Raw genomic sequence first — 27,622 nt, 5'->3', positions numbered from 1 at the left:
TCTCGATCTCTTGACCTCGTGATCCACCCGCCTCGGCCTCCCAAAGTGCTGGGATTACAGGCTTGAGCCACCGCGCCTGGCCCTGATTTTTTTTTTTAATTTACTGAGACTTGCATTATGGCTGAGCATGTGATTGATCTTGGAGTATGTTCTTTGTGCAGATGAGAAAGATGTATATTCTGTGGTTGATGGGTAAAGTATCACGTAGATGTTTATTTGGTCTAACTGAACAAATGTCAAGTTTAAGTTCAGAATTTCTTTATTCGTTTTCTGCTTTGATGATGTGTCTAATGCTGTCAGTGGGGTATTGAAGTTCCCCACTATTCATGTGTGGCTAAGTCTTTTCGTAGGTATAGACACACTTGTTTAAGAATCTTGGGTACTCCAAACTTGGGTGCATATATATTTAAGATAGTTAAGTCTTCTTGTTGAATTGAACTCTTTATCATCATGTAAGGCCTTATTTGTTTACTTTTACCTTTGTTGGTTTAAAGTCTGTTTTATCTAATGCAAGAATAGCCACCCTAACCCATTTTTATTTTCCATTTGCATGGTAGATCTTTCTCCATCCCTTTATGTTGAGCCTTTGGGTTTTATTATGTGTGAGATGGAGTCTCTTGAAGATGGCAGATGTATGGATCTTTTTATCCAACTTGTGACTGTGCTTTTTAAGTAGGGTGTTTTGACCTTTACATTCAGTATTAATATTGATAATGTGAGATTTTGATGCTATCATAAAGTTGTTAGCTGGTTGCTTTGCAGTTTCTATTGCGTTGTTGCCTGATAGGGTCTGTGGGCAAAGTACTTAAGTGTGTTTTTGAGTAGGAGGTATCTTTCCTTCATTTCCATGTATAGAAATCTCTTAAGGATTCCTTGTAAGGCTGGTTTAGTGGTAATGAATTCCCTTAGCTCTTGCTTGTCTGGAAAAGGTTTTATTTCTCTTTTGCTTATGAAGCTTAGCTTGGCGGAATATGAAATTCTTAGTTGGAATTTTTTTTCTTTAAGAATGCTGAAAATAGGCCTCCAGTCTCTCCTATCTTGTAATTTTTCTGATGAGAAGTCCACTGTTAGCCTGATGGAGTTCCCTATGTACATGATCTGACCTTTTTCTCTAGATGTCTTTAAAAATTTTTTCTTTAGTATTGACCTTGGACAGTCTTGTGACTATATACCCTGGTGATGCTCATTTTGTGTGCTATCTCACAGATGTTTTCTAGATTTCTTCTTATCTGGATGTCCACCTCTCTAGCAAGATTAGGGATTTTTTTTTTTTTTTTTTTTTTTTTTTTTTTTTTTTTTGAGACAGAGTTTCGCTCTTGTTACCCAGGCTGGAGTGCAATGGCACGATCTTGGCTCACCGCAACCTCCGCCTCCTGGGTTCAAGCAATTCTCCTGCCTCAGCCTCCCGAGTAGCTGGGATTACAGGCACGCACCACCATGCCCAGCTAACTTTTTGTATTTTTAGTAGAGACAGGGTTTCACCATGTTGTCCAGGATGGTCTCGATCTCTTGACCTCGTGATCCACCCGCCTCGGCCTCCCAAAGTGCTGGGGTTACAGGCGTGAGCCACTGCGCCCGGCCGGGAATTTTTCTTGAATTAGTCACTCAAATATGTTTTTTAGATTGTTTACTGTTTCTCTTTTTCTCTTTTCTCAGGAATGCCAGTAATTCATAGATTTGGTCATTTTACATAATCCTGTTTTTATCAAAGACTTTGTTCATTCTTTTTTTTTTTTTTTTTTTTTTTGAGACGGAGTTTCGCTCTTGTTACCCAGGCTGGAGTGCAATGGCGCGATCTCGACTCACTGCAACCTCTGCCTCCTGGGTTCAGGCAATTCTCCTGTCTCAGCCTTCTGAGTAGCTTGGATTACAGGCACGCACCACCATGCCCAGCTAACTTTTTGTATTTTTAGTAGAGACAGGGTTTCACCTTGTTGACCAGGATGGTCTCGATCTCTTGACCTCGTGATCCACCCACCTCGGCCTCCCAAAGTTCTGGGATTACAGGCTTGAGCCACCGCGCCCGGCATACTTTGTTTATTCTTAAAAATTATTTTTCTTTATTTTTGTTGACTGTATTAGTTCAAAACACTGGTCTTATAAGCTCTGAGATTCTTTCCTCAGCTTGGTCTCTTCTGTTGCTAATGCTTTCGATTGTATTTCGAAATTTCTTAAGTGAATTTTTAAATGACTGAAGCTCTCATTGATTTTTTTTAAAGATGTTTATCTCTTATTTCCTGGCTTGCTTTAGAAGTTTCTTTGGGTTGATTTTCAACCTTGTCCTGGATCTCACTGAGCTTCCTTACAATCCATGCTTTGAATTCTTTCTGTCATTTCTGAGTTTCCATTTTGGTTAGCAACCATTGCTTGACAGCTTTAGGGTGATCCCTTGGAAGTGTCAGTACTTTGAGATTTTTCATGATGGCAGAATTCTTGTACTGGTGCCTTCTCATTTGGAGACACTGTCACTTCTAGTTTTTGTCATTTTCTCACAGGTAGGATTTTTTTCTTTCTTTGTTTCCCTATAATGTTATTTTATTTTCTTTCCTTTTCTCTGCCCGCTACCCTTCCCTGTGGGTGAGAATGTAGAGAATTCTGGTTAGGGTCTTTTGGCTTTGCTTCTATAGCCCTATGCACTTCTTTTGGCAGGTTTTATATTGGGCTGTGTAGTTTGATGTACAAGCCAGTAGATGGTGCTTATAGGGTGGCCAGTGCATTTGGGTATATACTTGATTCTTGTTTGTTTTTGGAAGCTCTCTGTTATGTCAGGCAGTGTACTGATTCTTTGAATGCACAGTGGTCTGAGCTCCCTGCTTAGCTGCCATGGGGTAGGGGCCATGAAGGGCAGAGATAGACAAGCACATCTGCCCACACGTGCCCTGACAGCTGGCACTTTAAATTTCTCTCAACTGTGAATGGCACCATGTATGGTCTATAAGTGTTTGTATATGTAAATTTGGATAAATCATTTTTTAATGATAGACTTGTATATATTTTATGGCAGAAAATTATCACAGACTAGTGGCTACATATATTTCATGCATTCATGACATATCTTTTTCTTAATTTTTTTTGGTATTTCTAGGCCACATGATTTGCATGTTTTTCATGTTGTCACATATCTTCAAAATTTTTTCCAATTTAGTTTTAGGAAAAAATCCACAAATAAGTGGACCCATTCATTTCAAACTCATGTTGTTCAGCAGTCAAATGTAGTTCCGAAAAGCAATATTCATTATTTGTTATTTTATATTTGCTGGGTTTTATTTTCCCTTTCAATTTCTCGGATTAGTCTCCTTTTCAGTTGTATGACTTTTAATTGATTTTTAAATTGACAGGATAGTATGCAGTGTTGTCATGGAGAAACTATGTTGTTTTGTTGTGCTTTATATGCCCAGAGCCATATAAGTACGCATTGAATGACTATAAATTAAACTATAGGTCACTGCTCCATGAATTTTTTTTACAGGAGGAGTTGTCTATGGTACTGTATTGGAGGAATTGATTTAAAGTTGTAAATTTTGGTTTATTTCTTTAAGTTATATACCATAGCTGATTAATTGAAGTCTTACTTTTTTTAATCACATTTAATGAGTGGTTCCTACCAACCAGATACAAACTAGTTTTTTTCGCTACCGTTACTTCATATTACTTATTACTTATGAAATAGAAATGTAATTACTAATATGCACACTGGAAAATATGACCTATCATACATCTCATATTGAAAACTAGTTTTCTAGATTCTACTGCCTTTTTCTATCAAACAGAAAAAAATAAATGGAAAAACCATTTAATGGAACTCCACTGAGTAAATTTAAGGTTATTGTTGGTCTTGGACAAATTCAGTTCCTCTGTGAAATTTCTTGAGCTTCTTCAAAAAGATTCTATATAAATACCACATTGGGAATATTACTGATACTGTAAAATCTTTTTAGACTTCAAAGTTTTATTCCATAAACTGGCTTGTGATTTAATTAATATATTGTTCTTTTAACATTATTCATTAAATTGTTTCAAATTAAGTATTTCAATCAATACAATATGTTGCAATGTTAAAATAATAATTATACCCTTTTATTAGGACTCTTTATTTAGTTCCTTTTTCCCTATAGCAAATCTTTGTGTTTTCTAGATTAACAATTTATTTTATCAGTAATGCTTCCATTAAGCACACAATTAGACTTTTTTTTACATATAAACGTTTTTATTCCTAATGCGTGATTAATAGACTCAGCAAAAGTTGCTTAAAATGTTTTTGCTGGTGGATTGGAATATATCATGGATATACATACTTTTTTCCACAGGAGAGAGCTTTAATTGTTATTAAAGTCAGGATAATTCAGTCACTTCTGTACTTTGAGAAGCTGATCTCTGACATGTTTATGAAAACTGCTTAATCTTTTAATAGGTGACTAAATTTTTGAAGACAGCATCGTGATGCTTGATACCTGCAAAAATGATGTAAAAAGGAGCAATTTTCATTTTACTCTTTATATCTTCAGTTCTGGTGTGAAGGAGAATGGCAGTTTTGGATTGAAAGCTCATCTTAATTTTTCTACCCATCTGTCTAGTTGGTATTTAGATACTCTAAGTAAGGCTCCATTTCTTCATAGAGATGCTTTCATCGGTGTTACTGCAGCTTGCTTTGCTTTCCAGGGACCTCAGATCTTATTTTCAAAGCTCAAGTATTTGCAGGGGTGATGTGGGTATGTTTACAAAATTTTTGACTCATTCAGTCCTGTAAATCTGAACTTGCATTCAAAAGGCTAATTGATCTTTATTTTATACTATTTAAAATCAAGATTTTCTGCATAAACTATACCAGAACCTTCAATTAAGTATTTAAGGAATTTCCCTAGATAATTTACATATTTTTTTTCCTGTTTGGCCAGATGATATGTCTCTTGCTGTGAGCTGCAGTTTTTCCAACTCACTTCTGCTGAGAAAGACCCTATCCCATTTGAACAGAAAATAGATTGAGCTTAATACTAGGAAAAAGATTATGCTTAACTATTACTCTGAAGAGAATCATTGTTTATCCCAGTGGTACACTGTAGTCTGCATTAAGTGTTCTGGGACCAATTAATCAGTAAACAACTGTTATTAAAAAGGAAACTGCTCATCAGCTGCCTGCTTGGGCTATTCTACAGAAAGAAACTGTAGACCTGGCTACTTGTACTTCATCGTCTAGCATCATTCTATAACTGCTTATGTCCCAGTTAAAAGAGGTAATTTAAGGATTTTTAGCAGACCTTATTTTGTGGTGATGAACTTTAATATTAATGAACTTATTGAGTGTAAATTAACATGGAAACAATAATATTGGGCTAGAATATTTTGGTCAATCTGGAAGGCTTCTCAACTTCTAATCTTACCACATTTTAAATTCTGGAACAAGCCATGCTGCTTAAATATAATCCTAGTAGACAGCATTTGAGTGTATGTAAATCTATGTAGACAAACATGTATGTATTTGCCATGCAGGATAAAAATTTTAAAATCTAACTGTTAATTCATTTATGTAAATCATATTGGCATTTCTAACTTACTAACTTACTGGTTTAGTTGGCTTAAGTAAAGTCTTAGAGAATTACTATATAATGGAGTATTTTAACTTAACAAGATTAGGTGCATTATGTATATGTTATATGTGTTGTTTCCCAGGCTGGTTTGTGTTTATAAGATGATTATTATATCTAAGATTTGAGGTATTTCTTAATTTACCAAATGGGAATGGATTATAAACTACTAATGAGAATTTTATAATTGTTCTTGATGTTGCTTTTGTTAATTTTACCTCTTCTTTTTTGATATTTGTCCTAATACATATACAGTATCACAAGTTTATTAGTTTCTAAAATAAGTAAGTAGTTGGATTAATTGCAAAGGTTTTTGCCATTACTTTCAATGGCAAAAACTGCAGTTGCTTTTACATGAACCTAATAAGAACCAGAAAGCTACTCTCATTGAAGATTGGAATTGTAACTTATTCTTCTTGTATCCTTCTCAACTTCTGTCTCCAACCACTGGCACTCTGAGCATATTTTTATGAAACCAATCTGAATTGTAGTCTTTGGGGGATTAATTTATTCTGTGCTATTGTAATATTTCAAATCAGTTATAGTTCAAGATGCTAAATCTTGTACAGATGCTGCTGCAATATAGTCTAATGTTTGCAGACTTCATGGCCCACTTAGCCAGGACAAGCAATCTTGTGAATATGGGGAGTGATTGCTTTTTAATAGGTAGATGCAGTTCTATTTGCTTGTTTTTTTACAAGGAAGAAAGTTATTAAATGCCCAACTTATTTTATATGTGATGCTCTAATGGAAACAAGACAAGTATCTTGAACAAGAACAGTGTTAAAGCCTAGAGCCATGGGTTTTTTTCAAGTTTTATATATCTGGGCTTATTTTTTAAATAGTTTGTTTTGAACTTTGGGTATATAGATTAGTGTTAATTTCTAAAACTTAATTAATCAAATATTCACCTTACTGGAAGTATGGTTGTGTGTGTATTTAACACAGTCATTTTAAGACTTACATGTTAATTTACTTTTGTGACTTGGTGGAATATATTGATTTCAAATAATAATATTACAGTTAACATAGAAGTCTAAAAGCTTAATTACCCAGCCCAAGTCAAATAGAAAATGTGTTTTAGAACTGGCAATAGAAATTGGAGTTACTAATAATTTATCTATGATTTCTAACTCTGTGTCTCTCTCCTTTTTTTTTTTTTTTTTTTTTGAGAAGGAGTTTTCGCTCTTGTTACCCAGGCTGGAGTGCAATGGCACAATCTCTGCTCACTGCAACCTCCGCCTCCTGGGTTCAGGCAATTCTCCTGCCTCAGCCTCCTGAGTAGGTGGGATTACAGGCACGTGCCACCATGCCCAGCTAATTTTTTGTATTTTTAGTAGAGATGGGGTTTCACCAGGATGGTCTCGATCTCTTGACCTCGTGATCCACCTGCCTCTTTTTTCTTTTTTGATATGGAGTCTTGCTGTCACCCAGGTTGGTGTACAGTGGCGTAATCTCGGTTCACTACAACCTCCACCTCACAGGTTCAAGCAATAATCCTGCCTCAGCTTCCCAAATAGCTGGGACTACAGGTGTGTGCCACCACACCTGGCTAATTTTTTGTGTTTTTAGTAGAGACAGGGATTTCACCTTGTTAGCCAGGATGGTCTTGATCTCCTGACCTTATGATCCATCTGCTTTGGCCTCCCAAAGTGCTGGGATTACAGGCGTGAGCCCCTGAGCCCAGCTCTAGCTCTCTTTTTAATGTTTCCCACTGAACATCACTTGGAGCACAATACCATAGAGAATTCTTTTTTATATTGTGATAAAATTGCAAGAGATTATCAGGGTTTTCTTTAATAGTACTTCCACAGACTAAACGCTAAAAGGTGACCTACTGGCTTTCCAGAGGTGAAATTTCACATGCTGAGCCATGACCGCACATATGCAGAACTTGTTTTGCTTGCTGGTTGTGTTGCTTACCGATGCTTAGTACCTTTCCTCCTTGGTGTACATAAGGCAATTGATGAAAGCTGTACATCACTCCAAAATGATGCTGAACTGATTCCAGTTTGACACTTGAATTACCTCCTTTCCTAAGGTAACATGTGATGTTCAGTTTCAGTGAGGTAGTAGATATTATTTTGACAGATACTGTTTATGGACTCAATGTAGAATTATTTTTTACCATGTAAGAGGAAAAATTATCTTGTTGCAAAATTCTAGCCAGTTTAGACCAGTTCAGTGGTGTCTTGAGTCACTGGATAATTCTTGAATGTAAGGTTCCTGTGGTGGCACATTAATGCTTTGAGAGAATGGTTACAATTAAATCATAATGATGTCTTTTTATTCTGGAGATAGAGATACTCTGTAAGAATGCCTGCAGCAGTGAAGTGTCCTTGAAATATGAGGGAAACACATGTCTTACCTTGGTCATCTTAATGGTTCTTTAAGGATTCCGTGATGATTGAGGGGCATTCCAAGGAATTTTTAATGAGTCCTTAGTCGCATGAAAATATAGCAGGAGAATGATATGCCAACACTTTGTCATTTTCATCTTATGTAGTGTCTACATTTAGAATACAGGCTGGGCACAGTGGCTCATGCCTGTAATCTCAGCACTTTGGGAGGCTGAGGCAGATGAATCACTTGAGGTTAGGAGTTCGAGACCAGCCTGGACAATATGGTCAAACCCTGTATCTACAAAATATAAAAATTAGCCAGACGTGGCGTGTGCCTGTAATCTCAGCTGCTCAGGAGGCTGGGGCAGGAGAATTGCTCAAACCTGGGAGGTGGAGGTTGCAGTGAGCCGAGATCGCGCCACTGTACTCTAGCCTGGGCAACAGAGTAAAACTCCGTCTCTAAATGAATAAGTAAATTAAGAATACAATCTAGGCTGGGCGCGGTGGCTCAAGCCTGTAATCCCAGCACTTGGGGAGGCGGAGGCGGGTGGATTACGAGGTCAAGAGATGGAGACCATCTTGGTCAACATGGTGAAACCCCGTCTCTACTAAAAATACAAAAAATTAGCTGGGCATGGTGGCACGTGCCTGTAGTCCCAGCTACTCGGGAGGCTGAGGCAGGAGAATTGACTGAACCCAGGAGGCGGAGGTTGCAGTGAGCCGAATTGCGCCATTGCACTCCAGCCTGGGTAACAAGAGCGACACTCCGTCTCGAAAAAAAAAAAAAAATCTAAGGTACCAATTCCATACCTCTCTTCAAGTCTTGATTTAATGGTTAGAGCACTTAGTTTTCAATGATCTATTCTTGGTTTATTTGCATTCAGTTTTAATTTTACTGTTGCCTCTTATCTGTCAGAAACATTACCTAAGACAGGTCTCAAATTGCATTCAATTGTGCATTCAGACCGCCTACAGGTCTCGTTAAAATGCAGATTCAGTAGATCTGGGATAGAGCTTGGGATTCTCATTTTGAACAAGCTATCAGGCGATGTCAGCACTACTGCTAGTTACGGATCTCCCTTTGAAGCAAGGGTCTAGGTTATAGACTAAACTCTAGAATGTTTCTAAAAATTTTTTGGATTATTATTAGCTTAGTGAATTCATGTGATTATTTCTGGCTCACTTTAGTTTTAAGAAAATAAATAATGCTAAAAAGTTACAGTACATTTTACTATTTTCTATAAAACATTTTTTAAAATTTTCTGTAACTACAACTTTCATTGTAAAAGAGAGTTCATAGCGTCATTTATTATTGTTATAAAAAGATGGACAGATAAAACAATATAATTTAAATCAACAATTACAGTTCACTATCAAAAGAATATTATGTAAATAACTATATAATGAACTATGAAAGTGAGCTAAAGATACTTGCCTTAGGAGGTTTAAGTTATTTTTTTCTTAATTTGTGCTTTATGTAACAACTAAATAATCTGATGTTTGTCTTTTATGTGATGTGAAAATAGGAAGAAAAGTCAGAGAATCAAAGAAGTAGATGATGATTCTTCTGAATGTTTTTTCTCTGAGGTTTTTGGCTGTCCACTTTCATTTTTAATTCCGGCTTCTTCTTTAACATTTCACATGTATAGAGGCATTTAGAGGAAGATAAGTTTTGTTTCCCATTCCTTCTCTTGGATTGCATTGAGAGAAGAGCGCTTTAATGAAAAAGCCAACCACATTAATTTAGAATGTTCTATCATGGAGCTAGTAGTTAAAAACAGAGTTTGCAGTTCTTGGAGGCCCAACTTTCTTTCTTTCTTTCTTTCTTTCTTTCTTTCTTTCTTTCTTTCTTTCTTTCTTTCTTTCTTTCTTTCTTTCTTTCTCTTTCTTTCTCTTTCTTTCTTTCTTTCTTTCTTTCTTTCTTTCTTCTTTCTTTCTTTCTTTCTTTCTTCTTTAATGGATAGAGATGTAGCCAGAAAGCTAGAAAGGTATTGTGACAAACAGCTGTCTGGGAAGACCTGGCCAGTGCCTTTGCTATGGAAATGCAGTGGCACATACTAAAAGTATTAACACAAACAGCCTCTTTATTTGTACTGCGTTTTAGAAATCATTCCCAAGAAGAAAAAGAGTTAAGATGTTTTTCATCATATAGTTGATTACTGACGAAGAGAATGATATGAATCTTGAACATAAAATTTACTAATCTAGATTGTTGACCTACAAAATATTAGGTTGAATGTTAACTAATTTAATTTGTAGGGGTGATTTTTAAATGGCATTCATCATTTAAGACATCTCTAGTATAATTCTAAATTATCAAGAGGATTTATAACCTAGCTTTTAATTTCATTCCTAATATGTCTTTTATGCTGCTTGGTTTTGTTTGAATATCCAGTGGATTCCGGTTTTATAGGGCGTGAAGCTTATATAGTTTGGAGGGAACAGCTCTTCAAGGACAAAAACCTTCTATGGGTATGGGTGTAAATTTTACGAAAGTATATAATATTGTGAATGTGTTTCTATGACCCTTTCAGGACAGAATGGAGAAAAGCTAAGCTTCATCTTCTGCTACTATCATAAACTGAGAAGATACTTCATATTTCTTTTATGTTGAAGGGTAGTACACTATATTTGGAAAGAACATAGGCTTATGTTACAGCTGGGATTCAAACATGGTCCTTCTCCGTCTTCTTTACAGCTGTTAGAGTCTTAGGTACATCTTTTTCCTAGGCAACAACAGTTTTCAAAATGGTATTCACATTTCCATCTTCCCCCCCCCCCAACTCCTTTCCTATAGCCTGTTCTCCATAGTGGAGCCAAAGAACCCTTTTTAAAAACATTTCAGTGAAATATTCAGGGTATAAAATAAAATTCAGATTTTTTTACTATTTTCAGTGTTCTTCATTTATTCCTAAAGATCTAAGTTTCTGTCTGCTGTCATTTCTCTCGAGCCTGAAATAATTTTTTTTTAGCACTTCTTATGGTTCAGGTCTACTGGTGAAAACTTCTCTTAGTTTTCCTTTATTTGAAAATGTCTCTGTTTTGCCTTTATTCTTGCAGGGTGTTTTCACTGGATATACACTGCTGGGTGGGCAGTTTTTGCTTTCAGCATTTTGAAAATGTTCCGTTGCCTTCTGGTCGTCATGCTTTCTAATGAAAGTTTGTTTTTTTGTTTTTATTTTGGAGACAGAGTCTCACTCTGTCACCTACACTGGAATGTGGTTGTGCAATCTTGGCTCACTGCAAACTCTGCCTCCTGGGTTCAAGTGATTCTCCTGCCTCAGCCTCCTGAGTAGCTGGGATTACAGGTGTGTGCCACCATGCCCAGCTAATTTTTGTATTATTAGTAGACATCATGTTTTACCATGTTGGCCAAACTGGCCCTGAACTCCTGACTTCAGGTGGTCTGCCTGCCTTGGCTTCCCAAAGTGCTGGGATTACAGGCATGAGCCACTGCGCCTGGCGCCTGATCAAAGTTTATCATCATTCCAGCATGGGTTTCATAGGCATGTGACCTATGCAGTTACCTAGGGACCTGCACTTAGAAGGGTCCTGTGCTTGGTTAAATGTTCTGCTATTGCTGTCTTGAAATGCTTAATGGCTTTTGAACAATGGCCCTGCATTTTCATTTGGCACTGATTCTGTGGTTTCTTCTATTTTATATATTATAGATGAAACAAACCAAAAAATCTTCTCTGCCTATTGGGTAAGAATTATCTTGTATCTAGGCTGCCTGTGCTTGATTAATAGGGATCATCAAGATTTAAGGAGATTTTATTTAAACATTTGACCAACTTCCAAAAACAATTTTTTTTTTTTTTTTTTTTTTGAGACGGAGTTTCGCTCTTGTTGCCCAGGCTGGAGTGCAATGGTGCATTCTCGGCTCACTGCAACCTCCGCCTCCTGGGTTCAAGCAATTCTCCTGTCTCAGCCTCCCAAGTAGCTGGGATTGCAGGCATGTGCCACCATGTCCAGCTAATTTTTTGCATTTTTAGTAGAGATGGGGTTTCACCATGTTGGCCAAGATGGTCTCGATCTCTTGACCTCGTGATCCACCCTCCTTGGCCTCCCAAAGTGTTGGGATTACAGGCGTGAGCCACCGCGTCCAGCCCCAAAAACAATTTTTAAGAATAGAAAATAAAATTTATAATAATAAGAATATTAATTTATGTTTCATAGACCTTCAAAGTTTATAAGGCTATTTCCATATACTTTCTAATTTTATCCTTATTAAAGCTCTTGGAGTTAGGCCGGTAATAATTCTACCCCCCTCCTTTTTTTTTTTTTTGAGATGGAGTTTCCCTCTTGTTACCCAGGCTGGAGTGCAATGGCGCCATCTTGGCTCACTGCAACCTCCGCCTCCTGGGTTCAAGCAATTCTCCTGCCTCAGCCTCCCGAGTAGCTGAGATTACAGGCACGTGCCACCATGCCCACCTAATTTTTTTGTATTTTTAGTAGAGACGGGGTTTCACCGTGTTGACCAGGATGGTCTCGATCTGTCAACATCGTGATCCAACAACCTCGGCCTCCCAAAGTGCTGGGATTACAGGCTTGAGCCACCACGCCCGGCCTCTACCCCCTTTTATTGATTTGCAAATACAGGCCCAAGAGAAGTTACATATAACCTTAAATCAGTCAGGTAACCATTCTTCTCTGATTAAAATATAGGTTAAGATTTTTTTTCTCAGGTTTGGCACGGTGGCTAATGCCTATAATCCCAGCATTTTGGGAGACTGAAGCCAGTGGATCACCTGGAGTCAGGAGTTTGAGACCAGCGTGGCCAACATGGTGAAACCCTGTCTCTACTAAAAATACAAAAATTAGCCAGTGTGATGGCACACATCTGTAGTCCCAGCTACTTGGGAAGCTCAGGCACGAGAATTGTTTGAACCTGGGAGGTGGAGTTTGTAGTGAGCCAAGATCACACCACTGCACACTAGCCTGGGTGATAGAGTAAGATTCTGTCTCAAAAAAAAAATTTTTTTTTGAATTGTTATAGCTAAAAATAGTGAATAGTGACATTTTATAATTTTTTTCTGAAATGTTTCATAAATATAATCTTAATTAACCTTTCAACTAGCCATCTGAAATAAGCAGTATAATCAGTGTATTTCCCTTTTTTGAAATGAGAAAAAATCTAAAGGTACAAAAATTATTTGTATGCGTTATGTAAGTCATGTAGGATCTGAAGCTATAGCCCAAATTTCTAACTCTAAATTCTGTGTCCATCTTTCTATTGATGAATCCAACAATACGCAATATACATTTCTTTTTAGCTTACCAATATTTTTACTTTGAGCCTTTAGACTGCATCTGACGTTTTAGGAAGCACTCAACACTTTATTGAATCGACAAATAATGAATGTAAAAAATTGGCAATATCTGATGTCCTTTGGACTTTTGCGTCTTTATTTACTTCTGGAAAATATACTATGAGTAAAACTGTTTTTTCTCTAATCTCAAAGTGAACTTAATAATATTTCCAAAATGCCATATACCTGTATTTTGAATTATGAATCAACAAATAAAAAAATTTATAAGACATCTAGGCCCAAAGGGCTATTTAAATGCTAAGTAACATGCCTTGGGATGAAAACACATTGTAAATATTTATGTGTAACCAATTTTCTATAAACCTTTTGGAGGTCTTTGAAAGTTTCCTTTGTTTGCTCCTTCCTAACTCCCTTTCTGTCTCCTTCTTTTCCTCCCTTTCTTATAAGGAGTGCTATTCTATAAACGCTATATTCTATCTTCTGCCAAACCCTCAAATCTAATTTTGGAATGACAACTTCTGTAGGTAATTTAAGTACAGAAGATAGATTTAATGTTCATTTTACTTTTGATTTATATGTGACATCTGTTTGGAACCAAATTTTCTCTGTTTTTAGAAACAGAGAAAAAAATATTTTGGGATATGTAGGCCAGAGGCAAATGATCTGACAAGTAAGCCCCCTTGTTTTTTGTAAAGGAAAAATTACCACAGTTTATAAGAGTGATACAAAGACCAAGAAGTTGATGAAGACCAAAGGATATTACGCAAGCATAGCATACAGTAGAGTTTCAAGAAAAAAGTTTACTCAATGAAGGATAATAGGTGTCTATGGTTTTATGACCTACGTAGAATATAGGATATATCCTCTTTTTTTCTGACACACTACCAAAGAAGAGTTATAAAATTCCTGTCTTCAGTCATGTTGACCTAAAACAAGACATACTGTGGTACAACAGTACTAACCTTTATGTGCCTTATTCTCAGAGTTTATGCCTTTAGGTTAAGTAGAGATATTGGCTAATAGCTTTAAGTCTTGCTACTTTCCTGTTGTCAGTGTAATGTTCAAAATTAGTGAAATGCAGACTTTTATTTCTTCCCTTGAATGTAAGTCATTTCTGTATTTCTTTAGTTATTAAATGCCTTTTGATAATATGATAAAAATATACATCGCATTGGCTTTTAGGAACATTTTTTGTCATATATATTTCAAACTTTAATTAGGACCTCTAACAATAACCATTTTTTAAAACAAAGTTGGGCAGCAGTTGACTTTTTGTTTTCTTTATAGAAAATGAAAAGGTGCTAGAAAAAGGTGCTGAGTAATTTTAACCACATGCAATGCAGTAATCACCTGGAAGTTGCATACTTTCTGAATTGTCTTATTGCTACTATTAAAAACAGGAATAAATTTTATTCTTTAAAACATTTTTTTCTTTTTTATTCCAAGGAAAAATTGAAGCTGAATTTAACACATTTTATTGACTTGTATATCACATCATTCATGACACAAATTTTTATTTCTTTTGTGTACATGATTAACACTTTATTGACATTGTTACTATTATAAAATTGTAATATACAATTGAATCTAAATTTTTGTGGAATTAAAATAAGCCAGCAGTAGGATTATCATTAAGCATTTAGAACAAAATGGATTCAAACTGTGCTTATTGGTCAGAAAAAACAAATAATAGGATTTTCTGCATTTTTGTTGTTGTTGTTGCTGGCTTTGGTTGGTAGAGAACATTAATATATACCAAATACTATTTAAGATGTATAGATCATAAGATACAGCATTGGGAATCTTTTTGTCATGCTGAATTTTTTTCACTGGAATTTGTTATAGCATTTGCTGTAAATGGGATTTGACCTGTATAACCAACAGATAATGTAAAATGTTACGCCTTCCCAGTAGTTTCCTGCAGCTATTATGTGTACAGTCTTTGTATCTCAGCCCACATTTATAATATTTGGACATCTTAACAAGCACGCTTTTGAATGTAAACGTTTCAGAGCTCTCAAGAACTTATAAAAAGAAATCTAATCTTGCTAGTGCATGCTTCAGATGGTAAGCATGTCATTTTAAAAAATGAGACAGATAGGCATTTAGGACTGGGAAAAGTCGTGAGTTTCTCCCTGTCATCCAGGGAATAAGTAGACTAGAACTTTCTTCTGTTATTTCCAGTAGTGCTTGGCTAAGACGTGAAGAATATTTGCAACAAATGAATTTAGAATTCTTCACAAACTTAGATTCTCATAAAATCTCCCAAGATGTGAGGAACAGATTAGATATAACCTAATGGTCTTTATACTAACAGTTTTATAAAACTGAATAAGTAAAATAAAACAAAAACAAACACCTTACTCTCACTGTCTTGTCTGTTATCTGTTATTAATGATGAGGTTTAGACATCTTTTCCCTGAATACAGTATTTGCTCATGTTACTTAATAATTGAATTTTCTTTTCACTCTGTTTTTGTTGGTTAAAACCATTTTTAATGTAAACTTAAAATTTATAGATACAAAGACATTCCAGGGATATTGGGTAAGTGGGTCTTCTGAAAATTTCCAAAACTTTTAAAACACCCATTTCATACACACATGTAAACAAATGTTAGTTGTAACTGCCATACAGCTAGTTTATTAGCAAGTTCAAAGGATTTGGACTATATTTATAAATAAATTTCTTCTATTTAGAAGGAAGGAAAGTTATTTGTTGAATATCATTGTTGTAATTATTTGAGTGATATAATTTTGCTATGCTACAATTTATCATCATTTTTCTCATGAAGTTCTGTAGGAAATACTGCATATTTAATACCTTTACACTTGAATAGCACTGATAATTTTGTTTCCCTTCAGGGCATACAGCTTTTTCCAGCCTACTCAGTGCCATGTCAGGACATAAAATTATCTTGACAGAAAGATTTAAATTATAAATAGCCCCATAATGACAATTCAGCTTGGGCGGTGCATTTATAAAAGGAATTATTAAGAAAATGTCATTTCAACCCATAACTATAACTAGGTTCTCTCACATTTCTGAAGCTGTCTTTTGGTAGCCAGATAATATTTGCATATGTAAGCATTTAAACTATTAGGGCTATCAAGTCTACAAGTATAAAAACATATTATGGATATTAGGTAAATGGTTTCCTAAAATTTTCCAAAACTTTTCTATCACAAGTACATCTTAATACATGTCTTTGCCCTATGAAAACTGATACAATATTGGAGAATTGAGACCCCAAGATCTTGATATTATTCAAAGAGCATAGCACTGGAAATACTTTATATGTAATGAAAGAAGAAAAGAACTAGAAGTTGATTTATCTGATTGTTATCCTATAAGAAACATCACAACATTGGATAGGGAATAAAATTTTATGAGCACTTTTTTCCTAGAATAAATGTTGCCTGTAAATTACTTGGTGTTAGTGTTTTGATTTTTAAAGATCCAGTGTACCATCTTATTAGCACATTTAAATCCTATGAGAATCTACTTTTAACCCAACTCATATTTTTCTCTGAACAAAATTATATTTATTCAAAAATGCTTTACTGTATGAATATGTCTATTGGTATGAGTCATTTTCCTACTTTATGCTGCATGTGTACCTAGTTATTTCAGCATCAGAAAGTAGGGCTACATAAAGGAAAGTGAATGGGAAGATCAGTCAGCCCTAACAATATGTAATATGGGTCCATGTTGCAGAGTCGCACTTACCAAGTTTTAGCCTGTGTTATGGTCATCACTAAACAACTGTAGAGCATTGCTGGTTTGAAGCTGGCATGGTGGAGATGTCAGTGTTAGATTAACAGGAATATTTAACTTCTGTGATATAAATCTCTATGAAGCCTCTGTTTAACATAAACCTCTATGTGTGTGTACATTGATTTTATTTCTAAACTCTGTAGTTTGTAAGGTTTATGGCGTTGTGCTGCTTAGTGGGCCACAACTTGATAAGTGCTGATCCCGACTTCAATTTCTAATTCAATTTTTAATGACATTTTCTTTTTTTGATTTTGACTCCTTCTCAATAGAGACATTTCTTACCATGCTTCTGCCAGTTTAGCAACATTCATTTATCTCTTAAGCATGTCTTAGAAACAGCCTAATAAATTTATTCTTTCCTTTCTCAATTTCTGTCTCTTAAAAAGGGATTTCTATCAAAGGTTCAGTGTTCTGAGTTGTTCCCTGTGCTACCTAATCACTTTAGCCACTTAGCTTTGAAACTGCCTGATGAAAAAAGGAAGTCGTACTGGTCTATGTAGGTCAATTCCTTTGATTTCTCATTTTTCTTATTCCCCCACATAGAATGATGAGAAATTTTAATATTTTTAGCTTTCTTTTAAACAGCTTTATATTCTGGGTGGGTTTAAGCCACCCCAATTTCTGATATTTTAAAACAATCCTGATGTTTATTCTAGATGAGACCCTTACTGTGTAAACTAATATTTTATGTTGATATTCAACAGGAAAGGAACAGTATTCAGTCCACCTGATTTATTTCGCAAATATCATTACCTTCTACTGTGTGCCAGGCACTGTGCTTGCCACTGAGGATAACAGCAATGAAATATTTTATCAGAGGAGCTCCATCACCTAGTGAAGAATATGATCAAACACACTCAGACCTTTGTTGGTTAGCCAATTGAATTGCTTAGTACATTATTTTAGGCACCTGCAGTAGAGTCTTACTGATCTTCTAGTGAATACATCCCTGGTCTGAGGGTTAGAAGGTTTTCATGCCATTTCTTTCTGCTGACATTTCATTTTTCATCATATATTTAATACAGTATAATCTTGAGTAAGCCATACATTATAAAGTTAGTAACGTCTGTTACAACATATTGTGAGATCTCTGGGGCAGAAGTGCTGAGTCAACAGAAACATTATCCTGTCAACAAACATGCACTAAGTACCTATGATTGAAGCATTATGTATTAGGCTTCCTGAGTGATACAGAGATAAGTGAGACAATTGTCTAGGTCTAGGAGCTGACAATGCAGTGTTTTGGATGAAAATGAGGTCTGGGAGAAGTTTGTAGAGGAGGGCATACAGTTAAGACATTTCTTTAGTGCTTTCTTGTAAAGAACAAATGTATGTTTAAATGAGAATTCTACTCTTGTTAACCATATTCTCCCTAACTCTATATGTTCGTAATGATTTGTAGTTGGAGATTTTCCAAAGCTTAATGGGCACTGTAAACTAAAAAATTAAGTGTATTATTAGTTTATGTAAATAGTGTTCTTTAGCTTTGCCTTCACTTTCACTTGTATTACCAAAGTATCTAATCATTATTAAGAGACATTTAAAAAGATTTCTACTACTCGTGTCAGGGTTTTCAACCCTGAATAATAGGGCAAACCATCTTATGGGGAAAAAAAAGTCCTCAAAGATCCTCTTTTCACCAGTGTTGGGTGTGCGTGTTTGTGTTTGTTTATTTTATTTACTGTTATCTAAATATATGGAGATATACAATTAAATACAAACTATACTCTTAACTCTTATGACCATAATCTATTAGAAGCAAACTATAAAATCAGTAAAAATGTATATTTGCCACATTAATCTAATGTTACAAATTACATTGTCTTCCAGAAAATAAATTGCTGCTGACAGGGTGAATATGATACTGAGAGCTACAACACAGATTTTTTTTTTTTTCTGGCTTTCTTTTCAAAAGTACTATTACAGCTACGTAAAATTATATTAGGTACTTTTCCTGGTACTTTTTCAGTGCTTGTAATTCTTTTTTAAAAAACTAGGACAATTAAGATTTTGTTGTATGATTCTAGTAAGCATAACCTAGAATAAATCTAGGTATTGTAAATCATTAATCTAAATGATAATAGTATTTATTTTGATGAAAGGCAATAGAATTATATTAGGCTAGCTTTAAAATAATAGTGGTCATAACTAGTCATCTTCTTTACTGGATGATATAGTTAAAGGAAGGGCTTTTGTGTTTTCTGAAAGTGTTCTCTTTCTACAGAGTTATAAGGATCTGTAATACATATAACAGGTTTTCCCTAACTAACAAGTGCTGCACCTCTCTCTTTCTAGATCTAAGGCGAATCCATGGCACTCTTTCCCACCAAGCCCACCTTCTCAAGTCTTTTTTACTAGCTCATAAGATAAACCAATGGATTTAGGGGGAGAACAGTAGAAAGGAGACAAATAGAGGGTATAAATAAAGGAGAAAGGTATGGAGAGACATCCATAGCTGTTCTGTTTCCAGCCAATTCCAGCCAAGTTAGTCTATAAACACTGGAGAAATGTGCTATGTTAGCAACATATATTACTACATTCGTTACTGAATTTTGGTCATTAGTTACAGCAAGGAGCATATGAAACTAAAGACTATCTTGATTTTTTGATACAAAGCATGTAAATTTTAATTTTTGTTTCCAAATAAGGTATCTTTTGGGAAAATAAATTAATTCATGTTACATCTCAGCTTAAATCCTTCAAAAGGCTGGGCTCAGTGGCTCATCCTTGTAATTCCAGCACTTTGGGAGGCTGAGGTGGGCAGATTGCTTGAGTTCAGGAATTTGAGACCAGCCTGGGCAACATGTCGAAGCCCCATCTCTACAAAAAATACAAAAATTAGCCAGATGTGGTGGTACATGCCTGTAGTCCTGGAGGCTCAGGTGGGAGGATTGCTTGAGCCCGGGGAAGCAGAGGTTGCAGTGAGCCAAGATCGCACCACTGCACTCCAGCCTGGGCGACAGAGCCAGACTCTGTCTGAAAAAAAAAAAAAATTCAGAAGACTTACCCCTTCTTTTAGAACCTCCATGATTTTGTTTGTTTGTTTGTTTGTTTGTTTTGTGAGAATAGGATCCCAGACCTCAAACAATACCTAGCATGCAGTATACCGTCATTAATATTTTAATTTAACTGAACTCTAATTACATGAATCTGGGCAGAACATGTTGGCAGTAAGTAAATCTTTTCCATTTTTAGTGTATTCTAGGGAAGCGCATTGAAGATTGGAGGTATGGAAGCAAGTTAGAAGAGCAGAAAATCCAAATTTCATAAAACCAAATAGAGTTCATTTTAACATATTTATTGAGTGCTCAACATTTCCCACTATTGTTGGAAGTCAGTAACATGTAGGGTTGTCAAAGCCACGTTGTTCAATATGTGTAGAATAATGAAAGATGTAAGTGATATAAAAAATAACTCATGCTTAGGTTTTTGTTTTTTGTTTTTTAATTTGGACTGCAGAGACAACTCATAAAGACAAGATCATGAGTATTTCAAGTTTTCTTTTGAAAACTGAGTCATAGATGTTGCATTTCAAGCCAAGGTTTGATCATTCTATACTTCATGGCTTTTTAAAATTCTAGTTGCTATAACAACTTTGATATTTCTTTATTATTTTTAGTACTTCAGTTGCCATAACAATAAGATATCCTAAAAAATAGCAATTTTCTTTTATAAGAGAAAATTTTCTTTTAATTAAAATGAATGTGAACCAACATTTCTTTCCTATAATGTGAACCCATTATTCAAAATGAGAGTGTGCTCTTCTGTTTTCATACAATTTTAACAGACTTTTGTAGGAAATGTCTTAAGGTCCAACTTTTCTCTCTCTGTTTTTACTGTATAGAACTTGAAGGGAGATAACTGTTTTGAACCCTTCTATGAGATAATTCTGATTTTTATGGAATTTCATTGATATAAAAATGAAATGAATTATATTAAAAACGTGATTCCTAGATTTTTTAGTATATAGAGTAGGAAACGGTCATGATTGATAGGTAGTTGTAAGCCATGGGAGACGTAAGAAAGGTTGAAATTTCCTTTTCTCCTGTGTTATTTTTAAGTGTATTTTCACATCTATTGCTGTTGTAAAACAGCTACCACCTCACTTATCTAGAAATAACTGACAGCTTAGGCCTGAGCTATGGCACTTTACTCACACAGCAGTACCTTTATTTACTCTTGGAGAAAAAATTCTTATAAGCTTAGTTTCTGATACTGAAGCCTCTAGAAAATGAAGATAGAAAATTAGAATGGGAAAGAGGGGCTACTGCTAGGTTTGCTCTGCAAATAGATTCAGAAAATATACGGAGCTATCTGTTATTTTTAAGGTATGTAATTCTTATGGAAATCAAACAAATTCAGCAGCTACAAAGGTTTGATTGTATCAGAAGACAGTATTCTTAATAGTGATGATCCTAGCCTACTAAATATTAAATTATGTCAGAATTCTTGGTTTAAGAAGACAGAAGACTAGATAATACATCTTATAAGAATTTAGATACCAATGTAATAGAGTAAAACATTTTTTTTTTAAAAAATGATATTTTTCTTTTTCTTTTTTTAAGGAATAAATTTCCTTTTTATTTTAGATTTGGGGATATACATATGGGTTTGTCACATCAAAATATTGCATAATGCCGAGGTTTGGGTTATGATTGATCCCTTCACCCAGGTAGTGAGCATAGTACCCATAGTTTTTTAAGCCTTACCTTCCTCCCTCCCTCCCGACTCTAGTAGTTCTCAGCGTCTATGTTTGCTGTCTTTATGTCCATGAGTACCAAATGTTTAGCTCCCACTTTCAATTGAGAACATGAGTATTTGGTTTTCTATTCTTGCATTTAATTTGCTTAGGATAATAGTCTCTGGCTGCATCCATTTTGCTATAAAAGTTGTAATTTCATTTTTTATGACTGTATGGTATCCCTTGTTATCTGTGTACCATATTTTCTTTATCCAGTCCACTGGCATAAAGCAAAATTTTAAAAATCAATTTTAAAAAGCCCTCATTTATCTGGGAAATGTAGGATTCACATACCTTAGGTTTTCATGGACTAAGCCTTGGTAATTTTATGTTACTTTATGGCTAATAATGGGATTTTCCTAGAAAGCATGCTCAGGTTCAGACAATGATACTTCTTTTCTTTAATAATATACTTTTTTTTTTTTTTTTATAACAAAAAGGAATGATGAGTGAACTGGCAATTCAATAGAAAAGAAAAAGTGTTGTTATTAGTTTCTGAACCTCAGCATGTTACCTGTGGATGTAGTTTCTGAAGGGAAAATGATTAAACAAAAAGCTTACTGATGGTAAAATAACATGCTTGTCTCTCTCAGTGAGCTTTGAATGAATAGCCACTGTATGTTTACATGCTTTGTTTTTAATTTTTAGTTTCATAGCCAACTTTTATTAAAGGTAAGTATTATTACCTTCATTTTAAAGATGGAAGCTGAGATACATGGAGAGAAAGATATACCCAAGGCCTCATAGTTAATGAATGGTGTAGCCATCGTGCCAAGCCGAATCTGTCTGATTCTAAAGCCTACATCCTTTCCTCTAAGTCATAGTATCTGCTTGTCTTTAAACTTAATAAACATTATGAGTAATAACGTACCTAGGAGAAAATGTGAGAAGAAAGGTCATACTGTGTATGGTTTTATTTTATTGCTTTGCATACTGTTTTGACCTATTAATTTAGTTTTAAACACATATTTTACGTTTGAGACTTTACTCACTAAGAAGGTTATAAATATACATGTAAATTAGTATTTTCTTTCTTTGTTTTTCTGTATGATTGATGAAACATAATGGAATCTCTCTCAAAGGTGTTGCTTACTTGGCTCATTGTCTTAGAGCTCAGCTAGCTAGGGCAGTCTCAAAGTGTTGTATAACTGGCATTTAATAAGTCTTTTCTCACTCAGTGTCTCACTTGCAGCTGGGCTGTTGTATCTTGAATACAAACACTGAGCCATGAGTCAGATATACTGATTGAGTGTGAAAGTACACACAGCCTGGATATACTAACTCTGTCCACCAATATCTGTTCTTTCAGACATTGTAAGTAGCTCTCATTCTTTATGGCACATTGCTACAAAGGATTCTGGTATTTTTCTTTTTAAACATCAATATACTAAATAATTTTCTGGCAATGCCTTAAAATTCACTCAAGTAATTTAGGGCCTTCATTTCATGGCTTTACACAAAATTCGAACACTTTATTACATGCAAAACCCATCACAGGTTTTTCAGTCTCTTCAGCTATAACTTACACAGGTCTTAAATGTCACATTTTAATGAGCTTTGACATGTATGCATGTGTGTAAACACATGGATCAAGATACAGAATGTTTCCCTCATCCCTGAAAGTTCCCTCATACCTCTTGCCAGTCTTGACTGGTGCATGTGTGCACATGAGTGCACACTGCACACACACACCCTGAGGCAACTAGGGTTCTGACTTCTTTCAGCAAAAATTAGTTTCTCCCATTTCAGAACTTCATATAAAATCATGCAATGTATATTCTTCAATGTGTGGCTTCTTTCTTTTAGTTTTAAGATTCATCCATGTTATGTGTATCATTAGTTTTGTTCCTTTTCATTGTATGGAAATACCATAGTTTGTTTATTCGTTTCCCTGTTGATGGATGTGTGTAGGATGTTTCTGGTTTTGGCTATTTCATTTTTATACATACTGCTATGAAAATTTTTAAACGAGTGTTTTGTGGACAATATATCTTCCTTCCTATTAGGTGGAATTGATGGGAGAGATAGGTAGATTTTCCTTTATGTTATAAGAAAATCCCAAACTGTTTGTCAAAGTTTTCAAAGTTGAGTCATTTTACACTACTACCAGCAGTGTACAGTTTCAGTTGTTCTATATCCCTACCAACATTGTTTTGTCAGTCTTTTCATTTTAGCCATTCTAGTGGTCATATATTGGTATCTCATTGTGGGTATATGTTGGTATTTCAACTACTTTGCCTTTTCCTGATGACTATGGAAGCTGAGCACTTCTTAATTTTCTTAGTGGTTGTTTGTATATCTTCCTTTGTGAGGCGTCTTCCAGTTTTTTCACCGTTTTTAATTGGATTATTTGTATTTATATTAACAAATTGTAGGAGTCAGTTGTGTATTTTGGAAGCAAGTCCTTTGTTAGATATATGTTTTGCTAATACTGTCTTTGGCTTGCTGATTTCTTTTTCTTTTTTTTATACTTTAAGTTGTGGGGCACATGTGTAGAATGTACAAGTTTGTTACATAGGTATACACGTGCCATGGTGGTTGGCTGCACCTGTCAACCCGTCATCTACATTAGGTATTTCTCCTAATGCTATTCCTCTCCTCACCCTCCGTCCTCCGACAGGCCCCGGTGCATACTGTTCCTCTCCTTGTGTCCATGTGTCCTCACTGTTCAACTCCCACTTTTTTTGTTCTTGTGTCAATTTGCTGAGAATGATGGTTTCCAGCTCCATCCATGTCCCTGCAAAGGACATGAGCTCATCTTTTTTGTGGCTGCATATATTTCATGGTATACTTGTGCCACATTTTCTTTATCCAGTCTGCCATTGATAGGCATTTGAGTTGGTTCCAAGTCTTTGCTATTGTGGACAGTGCTGCAATAAACATACATGTGCATGTGTCTTTAGAGTAGAATTGATTTATAATCCTTTGGGTATATACCCAGTAATGGGATTTCTGAGTCAAATGGTATTTCTGTTTCTAGATCCTTAAGGAATCACCACACTGTCTTCCACAATGGTTGAATTAATTTACACTCCTACCAACAGTGTAAAAATGTTCCTATTTTTTCATATCCTCTCCAGCATCTGTTATTTCCTGACTTTTTAATAATCACCATTCTAACTGCCATGGGATGGTATCTCAGTGTGGTTTTGATTTGCATTTCTCTAATGACCAGTGATGATGAGCCTTTTTTCATGTGTTTGTTGGCCGCATAAATGTCGCCTTTTGAGAATTGTCTGTTTATCTCCTTCACCCACTTTTTGATGGGGTTATTTATATTTTTCTTGTAAATTTGTTTGAGTTTTTTGTAGATTTTGGATATCAGCCCTTTGTTGGACGGATAGATTGCAAAAATTTTCTCCCATTTTGTAGTTTCCCTATTCACTCTGATGATAGTTTCTTTTGCTATGTAGAAGCTCTTTAGTTTTTTGAGGGGGATTGTTTGTGGAAGAGTGGTTTATTAAACAGAGAGAGAGAGAGAAAGAGAGAGAGAGAGAGATGAGAGAGAGAGAGAGAGAGACAGCTCCCATGCTGTTGTGGGAGGGGAACCCAGAGCAGTAAATCCCAGAAGCTCTTTAGTTTAACTGTCTCAACATCTGTCCCTCAATAGCTTCACCTGTAAGATGGGAAAGTAAAATCATCATTGGATGCCATAAACATGCGAAAGGGTTCTCTGCCTCCTGGGTGCAAGCAAATTCTCCTGCCTCAGCCTCCTAAGTAGCTGGGATTACAGGCACCTGCCACCATGCCTGGCTAATTTTTTGTATTTTTAGTAGAGACAGGGTTTTGCCATGTTGGGCAGGCTGGTCTTGAGCTCCTGACCTCAGGTAATCCATCTGCCTCATCCTCTCAAAGTGCTGGATTACAGGCATGAGCCACTGTACCCAGTGCAAGATCTTAACTCTTAAGGCTGTATAGTATGTCTTGAATTCAGGTTGTGCCAGTCTTTCAACTTTGTTTTTTGTTGTTTTTTTTTTTTTTCTCTTTCTCGTGATTGTTTTAGATCTCCTAGATCCTTTGCGTTTACCTACAGGTTTTAGAATTAGTAGCTTGTCAGTTCTACAAAAGCTGCTTGGATTTTAATTGGAATAGTAATGAATCTAAAGATCAATATGAGAAAAATTGATGTTCTTAACAATATTGTCTTCCATTCTGTAAAGACAGTAGGCCAGGCGTGGTGGCTCACGCCTGTAATCCCAGCATTTTGGGAGGCTGAGGCTGGTGGATCACTTGAGTTCAGGAGTTCAAGACCAGCCTGGCCAACGTGGTGAAACGCCATCTCTACTAAAAATACAAAAATTAGGCGGATGTGATGGTGCATGCCTGTGATACCAGCTACTCAGGAGACTGAGGCAGGAGAATCGCTTGAACCCAGGCAGTGGAAGTTGCAGTTAGCCGAGATTGCACTACTGCACTCCAGAGCCTGGGCAACACAGCAAGACTCCGTCAAAAAAAAAAAAACAAAAAAAAAAGGATTGTATGTGTATCTCCATTTATATAGGACCTTTTAATTTTTCTCAAATGACATTTTGTAATTTTCAGAATCGAGGTTTTATACATTCTTACCTACTTTCTGTTTTTCAAGGCTATTTTAAGTGATTTTTTTTTTTTTTGAGACGGAGTTTCGCTCTTGTTACCCAGGCTGGAGTGCAATGGCACGATCTCGGCTCACCGCAACCTCCGCCTCCTGGGTTCAGGCAATTCTCCTGCCTCAGCCTCCTGAGTAGCTGGGATTATAGGCACGCGCCACCATGCCCAGCTAATTTTTTGTATTTTTAGTAGAGACGGGGTTTCACCATGTTGACCAGGTTGGTCTCGATCTCTCGACCTTGTGATCCACCCGCCTCGGCCTCTCAAAGTGCTGGGATTACAGGCTTGAGCCACCGCGCCCGGCCTGATTTATTGTTTTTAAATTTTATTTCCTACTGTTTCTTGCAAGTATATTGAAATGCAGTCATTTTTTCATATTGACCTGTGTTCTAACAAAATGTATTCATTAGTTCTGGTGGGCACTTGGGAAGACATTTTAGTATTTCTTAGGCGCACACTTAAATCTTCCTTTTCTTCTATGCCTTTTTTTCTTGCCTATTGTATTGGCTAGCACCTCTAGTACAATGTGTATAGATGTGTAAGAGCAGGTATACTTCCCCTTTTCCCAATCTGGGAAGAAAGCATTTAATATTTCATCATTAAATATTTCACCATTAAATATGCTAGATGCAGGTTTTCCCATAAAGTGTCTTTATCAGGTTGAGGACGTTTTCTTTTGTAGTACCACTAAATTAACTTTCCTGAAACACTCTTAGTTGCTAATAATTTGTCTCATAATGAAATGAAATTGACAACATAAAATTGTTTTCTACCCTTGAGAGGTCACTAAATCAGTAGATTGTGATGTGTATTACTTCAGAGGGTGTATTTATTTCTTGGCACTTAGACCAAGTTGCTTTAATGTTACATTTGATAGTATATTTAAAGTGCATTGATACTGTATTTTGCAGCATTTGGCATTTTTTTAGATGATAAGTAATTAATCATTGTCATTTGCTAGATAGGACTTTTCAAAGCGCTAGTGAAATACTCATATTTAATTTCTTATAGGGAGATTTATAGATGACTAATATTGCTCTTCATTTGAATATATTAGGAAGTTAATGTCCCCCTCCCACAATTGGGAAATACATTTCCTAGCTTTTTCTTGTGAAGCTTGTGTATGCTGAGCTTCACATAAACTGGATATTAGCATTTTTCAGTCCTTTAATAGACTCTTTTAGCTGTTTTATGTGATTTATATTAAAATTATGTTAAATACTTATTTATTCGACACCTATTCTGTATCCAGCACCACAGTGTAGGCACTTGAGATGTAATGGCAAACAAAGCAGATGTTGCTCCCCTCATGGGACTTG

At 35.7% G+C, this 27,622-nt stretch overlaps 2 protein-coding genes across 10 annotated transcripts in view; both read left to right on the top strand.

The window, feature by feature from the left end:
• RABGAP1L (RAB GTPase activating protein 1 like) overlaps positions 1–27,622 on the top strand; it is a 709,048-nt gene that overhangs the window by 217,903 nt on the left and 463,523 nt on the right. The gene's annotated exons all lie outside the window — the stretch shown is intronic.
• Positions 1,317–27,622, top strand: part of GPR52 (G protein-coupled receptor 52) — a 131,442-nt gene continuing 105,136 nt past the window's right edge. The window contains exon 1 of the mRNA XM_074390023.1: positions 1,317–27,622. This exon is cut by the window's right edge and continues 105,136 nt beyond it. The gene's annotated coding sequence lies outside the window, so the exon portion shown is untranslated.

Source organism: Saimiri boliviensis, chromosome 19 (assembly GCF_048565385.1).
Source record: "Saimiri boliviensis isolate mSaiBol1 chromosome 19, mSaiBol1.pri, whole genome shotgun sequence".
NCBI lineage: Eukaryota > Metazoa > Chordata > Mammalia > Primates > Cebidae > Saimiri > Saimiri boliviensis.
This window is presented reverse-complemented; position numbering and strand designations above follow the sequence as displayed.